Source organism: Arachis hypogaea, chromosome 2 (genome assembly GCF_003086295.3).
Source record: "Arachis hypogaea cultivar Tifrunner chromosome 2, arahy.Tifrunner.gnm2.J5K5, whole genome shotgun sequence".
Taxonomy (NCBI): Eukaryota; Viridiplantae; Streptophyta; class Magnoliopsida; order Fabales; family Fabaceae; genus Arachis; species Arachis hypogaea.
The window spans coordinates 12419430-12425980 of record NC_092037.1 but is presented as its reverse complement, the minus strand read 5'-3'; the positions used below and the strand labels follow the sequence as shown (position 1 = coordinate 12425980).

General features: G+C 41.5%; 1 non-coding gene across 1 annotated transcript; it reads left to right on the top strand.

Moving 5' to 3' along the window:
* Positions 1-6028: 6028 nt before the first annotated feature.
* Positions 6029-6132, top strand: LOC112764277 (small nucleolar RNA R71). The gene has a single exon (XR_003183077.1). It is a non-coding gene; the product is annotated as a small nucleolar RNA R71 (small nucleolar RNA).
* The last annotated feature ends 419 nt before the right edge of the window (positions 6133-6551 follow it).

Genomic DNA, 6551 nt, shown 5'->3' with positions numbered 1-6551 from the left:
CATGCATTTTCTTTTTGATCACCACCCATATGCATTGATTATTATTGAACTTCACTTTGGGGCATTTTGTCCCCTTTTTATTGCAATTTTTTTCTATATATTTTCTTTTTCTTTTTGTTGTTTTTTTTCCGATAAAGTATATGGTGGACGAAATTGTGATCATCAAAGTTGGACTCTTTGTACTTGTATGAAATTTATTATAATGGCTCTTTACTATGTGTGGACACAACTCCGTTCAACTAACCAGCAAGTGTACTGGGTCGTCCAAGTAATAAACCTTACGTGAGTAAGGGTCGATCCCACAGAGATTGTTGGTATGAAGCAAGCTATGGTCATCTTGTAAATCTCAGTCAGGCGGATTATAATTGATTATGGATTTTTGAATAATAATAAATAATAAACAGAAAATAAAGATAATTAAAATAGGATAGAAATACTTATGTAAATTAATGGTGGGAATTTCAGATAGGCGTATGGAGATACTGTACCCTTTCTTTTTCTACTTTCCTACTTCTTCCTTCCAGTTCTTTCATTCCTTCCTATGGCAAGCTGTATGTAGGGCATCACCGTTGTCAATGGCTACATCCCATCCTCTCAGTGAAAAAGGTCCAAATGCTCTGTCACAGCACGGCTAATCATCTTTCGGTTCTCAATCAGGTTGGAATAGAATCCCTTGATTCTTTTGCGTCTGTCACTAACGCCCAGCCTTCAGGAGTTTGAAGCTCGTCACAGTCATTCAATCCCAGAATCCTACTCAGAATACCACAGACAAGGTTTAGACTTTCCGGATTCTCATGAATGCCGCCATCAATCTAGCTTATTGGTGCACGAAATTGTGATCACTACAACTTCGCACAACTAACCAGCAAGTGCACTGGGTCGTCCAAGTAATACCTTACGCGAGTAAGGGTCGATCCCACGGAGATTGGTGGTATGAAGCAAGCTATGGTCACCTTGTAAATCTCAGTCAGGCAGACTCAAATGGTTATAGTGATAAACGAATAAAGCATAAAGATAAAAATAGAGATACTTATGTATATCATTGGTGGGAGCTTCAGATAAGCGAATGAAGATGCCTTCCCTTCCGTCTCTCTGCTTTCCTACTGCCTTCACCCAATCCTTCCTACTCCTTTCCATGGCAAGCTCGTGTAGGGTTTCACTGTTGTCAGCAGCTACCTCCCATCCTCGCAGTGAAAGCTAATGCACACACTCTGTCACAGTGCTGCCAATCACCGGTGTGGTTCCCTCCCCTACCGGAATAGAATCCAGTGATTCTTTTGCGTCTGTCACTAACGCCCAGTAGGTTACAGGTTTGAAGCACGTCACAATCATTCAGTCATTGAATCCTACTCAGAATACCACAGACAAGGTTAGACCTTCCGGATTCTCTTGAATGCTGCCATCAGTTCTTGCCTATACCACGAAGACTCTGACCTCACGGAATGGCTGGCTCGTTTGTCAGGCGAGCACTCGGTTGTCAGGCGATCAACCATGCATCGTGCAATCAGGAATCCAAGAGATATTCACTAAGCCTCAAATGCTTGTAGAACAAGAGTGGTTGTCAGTCACTTTGTTCATGGGTGAGAATGGTGATGGGCGTCAATCATCACCTTCATCAAGTTGAAGAACAAGTGATATCTTGGAACAAGAACAAGCGGAATTGAATGGAAGAACAATAGTAATTGCATTAATACTCGAGGTACAGCAGAGCTCCACACCTTAATCTATGGTGTGTAGAAACTCCACCGTTGAAAATACATAAGCATAAAAGTGATCATTGGTTTCGGCCCCTAGAGAGGGAACCAGAAGAACCAAGATGATAATACAATAGTAAAAGGTCCTACTTATAGAGAACTAGTAGCCTAAGGTGTACAAAGATGAGTAAATGACATAAAAATCCACTTCCGGGCCCACTTGGTGTGTGCTTGGGCTGAGCAATGAAGCATTTTTCGTGTAGAGACTCTTCTTGGCGTTTAACTCCCATTTTGGTGCCAGTTTGGGCGTTTAACTCCCATTCTTGTGCCAGTTCCGGCGTTTAACGCTGGGAATTCTGAGGGTGACTTTGAACGCCAGTTTGGGCCATCAAATCTTGGGCAAAGTATGGACTATCATATATTGCTGGAAAGCCCAGGATGTCTACTTTCCAACGCCGTTAAGAGCGCGCCAATTGGGCTTCTTTAGCTCCAGAAAATCCACTTTGAGTGCAGGGAGGTCAGAATCCAACAGCATCTGCAGTCCTTTTTGGTCTCTGAATCAGATTTTTGCTCAGGTCCCTCAATTTCAGCCAGAAAATACCTGAAATCACAGAAAAACACACAAACTCATAGTAAAGTCCAGAAAAGTGAATTTTAACTAAAAACTAATAAAAATATACTAAAAACTAACTATATCATATCAAAAACATACTAAAAATAATGCCAAAAAGCATACAAATTATCCGCTCATCACAACACCAAACTTAAATTGTTGCTTGTCCCCAAGCAACTGAAAATCAAATAAGATAAAAAGAAGAGAATATACTATAGACTCCAAATTATCAATGAAACTTAGCTCCAAATTAGATGAGCGGGACTAGTAGCTTTTTGCCTCCGAACAGTTTTGGCATCTCACTTTATCCTTTGAAATTCAGAATGATTGGCTTCTTTAGGAACTCAGAATCCAGATAGTGTTATTGATTCTCCTAGTTAAGTATGATGATTCTTGAACATAGCTACTTATTGAGTCTTGGCTGTGGCCCAAAGCACTTTGTCTTCCAGTATTACCACCGGATACATACATGCCACAGACACATAATTGGGTGAACCTTTTCAGATTGTGACTCAGCTTTGCTAAAGTCCCCAATTAGAGGTGTCCAGGGTTCTTAAGCACACTCTTATTGCCTCGGATCACAACTTTATTTCTTTCTTTTTCTTTCTTTTTCTCCCCTTTTTTTTTCGTTTTTCTCCTTCTCTCTTTTTTTTTGTGTATTCATTGCTTTTTCTTGCTTCAAGAATCATTTTAATGATTTTTCAGATCCTCAGTAACATGTCTCCTTTTTCATCATTCTTTCAAGAGCCAACAATTTTAACATTCATGAACCACAAATTCAAAAGACATATGCACTGTTTAAGCATACATTCAGAAAACAAAAAGTATTGTCACCACATCAATCTAATTAAGCTAGTTTTAAAGATGAATTTGAAATCCTGTACTTCTTGTTCTTTTGTAATAAAAACAGTTTTCATTTAAGAAAGGTGATGGATTCATATAACTTTTTGGCATAGACACTATGACACTAATGATCACAAGACACAAACATGGATAAACATAAGCATAAAATTCGAAAAACAGAAGAATAAATAACAAGGAAATCAAGGAACGGGTCCACCTTAGTGATGGCGGCTCTTTCTTGCTCTTGAAGATCCTCTGGAGTGCTTGAGCTTCTCAATGTCTCTTCCTTGTCTTTGTTGCTCCTCCCTCATGATTCTTTGATCTTCTCTAATCTCATGAAGGATGATGGAGTGTTCTTGATGCTCCACCCTTAGTTGTCCCATGTTGGAACTCAATTCTCCTAGGGAGGTGTTTAGTTGCTCCCAATAGTCTTGTGGAGGAAAGTGCATCCCTTGAGATGAATCTCTCCATCTCCCATGACTCGGAGGTGAAAGCTTTTGCCTTCCCTTTCCTCTTTCTAGAGGTTTCTCCGGCCTTGGATGTCATAAATGGTTATGGAAAAACAAAAAGCAATGCTTTTACCACACCAAACTTAAAAGGTTTGCTCGTCCTCGAGCAAAAGAAGAAAGAAGAGAGTAGAAGAAGAAGAAATGGAGGAGAGGATAGTGGTAGAGGTGATTGGGGAATGGGTGAAGAAGAAGAGAGTGTGGTAGGGTTTGGTGGGGATCCTATGGGGTCCACAGATCCTTAGGTGTCAAGAAAAAGTCATCCCTGCACCAAATGGCATTCAAAAACACGTTTTGAGCCAATTCTGGCGTTAAACGCCGGGCTGGTGCCCCTTTCTGGCGTTTAACGCCAGGTTCTTCCCCTTTCCTGGCGTTTAACGCCAGTCTGGTGCCCCTTTCTGGCGTTAAACGCCCAGAATGGTGCCAGACTGGGCGTTAAACGCCCAACTGCTAGCCTCACTGGCGTTTAAACGCCAGTGAGTTCTTCCTCCAGGGTGTGCTGTTTTTCTTCCTGTTTTTCATTCTGTTTTTGCTTTTTTCATTGATTTTGTGACTCCTTATGATCATCAACCTACAAAAAAGATAAAATAACAAAAGAAAATAATTAAGTATAGAACATTGGGTTGCCTCCCAACAAGCGCTTCTTTATTGTCACTAGCTTGACAGAGGACTCTCATGGAGCCTCAGAAATGCTCAGAACCGTGTTGGAACCTCCCAACACCAAACTTAGAGTTTGAGTGTGGGGGTTCAACACCAAACTTAGAGTTTGGTTGTGGCCTCCCAACACCAAACTTAGAGTTTGACTGTGGGGGCTCTGTTTGGCTCTGTTTTGAGAGAAGCTCTTCATGCTTCCTCTCCATGATGATAGAGGGATATCCTTGAGCCTTAAACACAAAGGATTCTTCATTCACGAGAATGAACAGTTCACCTCTATCAACATCAATCACAGCCTTTGCTGTGGCTAGGAAGGGTCTGCCAAGGATGATGGATTCATCCATGCACTTCCCAGTCTCTAGGACTATGAAATCAGTAGGGATGTAATGGTCTTCAATTTTCACCAAAACATTCTCTACAAGTCCATAAGCTTGTTTTTTTGAATTGTCTGCCATCTCTAGTGAGATTCTTGCAGCTTGTACCTCAAAGATCCCTAGCTTCTCCATTACAGAGAGAGGCATGAGGTTTACACTTGACCCTAAGTCACACAGAGCCTTCTTGAAGGTCATGGTGCCTATGGTACAAGGTATGGAAAATTTCCCAGGATCTTGTCTCTTTTGAGGTAATTTCTGCCTAGACAAGTCATCCAGTTCTTTGGTGAGCAAGGGGGTTCATCCTCCCAAGTCTCATTTCCAAATAACTTGTCATTTAGCTTCATGATTGCTCCAAGGTATTTAGCAACTTGCTCTTCAGTGACATACTCATCCTCTTCAGAGGAAGAATACTCGTCAGAGCTTATGAATGGCAGAAGTAATTCCAATGGAATCTCTATGGTCTCATTTTGAGCCTCAGATTCCCATGGTTCCTCATTAGGGAACTCAGTGGAGGTCAGTGCACGCCCATTGAGGCCTTCCTCAGTGGCGTTCACTTGCTCTCCTTCCTCTCCAAATTCGGCCATGTTTATGGCTTTGCACTCTCCTTTTGGATTTTCTTCTGTATTGCTTGGGAGAGTACTTGGAGGGAGTTCAGTGATTTTCTTACTCAGCTGTCCCACTTGTGCCTCCAAATTTCTAATGGAGGACCTTGTTTCATTCATGAAACTTTGAGTGGTTTTAATTAGATCAGAGACCATGGTTGCTAAGTCAGAGGGGTTCTGCTTAGAGTTCTCTGTCTGTTGCTGAGAAGATGATGGAAAAGGCTTGCCATTGCTAAACCTGTTTCTTCCACCATTATTGTTGAAACCTTGTTGAGGTCTCTCTTGATTCTTCCATGAGAGATTTGGGTGATTTCTCCATGAAGAATTATAGGTGTTTCCATAGGGTTCTCCTAGGTAATTCACCTCTTCCATTGAAGGGTTCTCAGGATCATAAGCTTCTTCCTCAGATGAAGCATCCTTAGCACTGCTTGGTGCATTTTGCATTCCAGACAGACTTTGAGAAATTAAATTGACTTGTTGAGTCAATATCTTGTTCTGAGCCAAAATGGCATTCAGAGCATCAATCTCAAGAACTCCTTTCTTCTGACTAGTCCCATTGTTCACAGGATTCCTTTCAGAAGTGTACATGAATTGGTTATTTGCAACCATTTCAATTAGTTCTTGAGCCTCTGTAGGCGTCTTCTTCAGATGAAGAGATCCTCCAGCAGAGCTATCCAAAGACATCTTGGACAGTTCAGAGAGACCATCATAGAAAATACCTATGATGCTCCATTCAGAAAGCATGTCAGATGGACACTTTCTGATCAATTGTTTGTATCTTTCCCAAGCTTCATAGAGGGATTCTCCATCCTTCTGTCTGAAGGTTTGGACTTCCACTCTAAGCTTACTCCATCTTTGAGGTGGAAAGAACTTTGCCAAGAAGGCATTGACTAGCTTTTCCCAAGAGTCCAGGCTTTCTTTAGGTTGAGAGTCCAACCATATTCTAGCTCTGTCTCTTACAGCAAAAGGGAATAGCATCAGTCTATAGACCTCAGGGTCTACCCCATTAGTCTTGACTGTATCACAGATTTGCAAGAATTCAGCTAAGAACTGATGAGGATCTTCCAATGGAAGTCCATGGAACTTGCAATTCTGTTGCATTAGAGAAACTAATTGAGGCTTAAGCTCAAAGTTATTTGCTCCAATGGCAGGGATAGAGATGCTTCTCCCATAGAAGTTGGGAGTAGGTGCAGTAAAGTCACCCAGCACCTTCCTTGCATTGTTGGCATTGTTGTTGTTTTCGGCTGCCATGTTTTCTTCTTCCT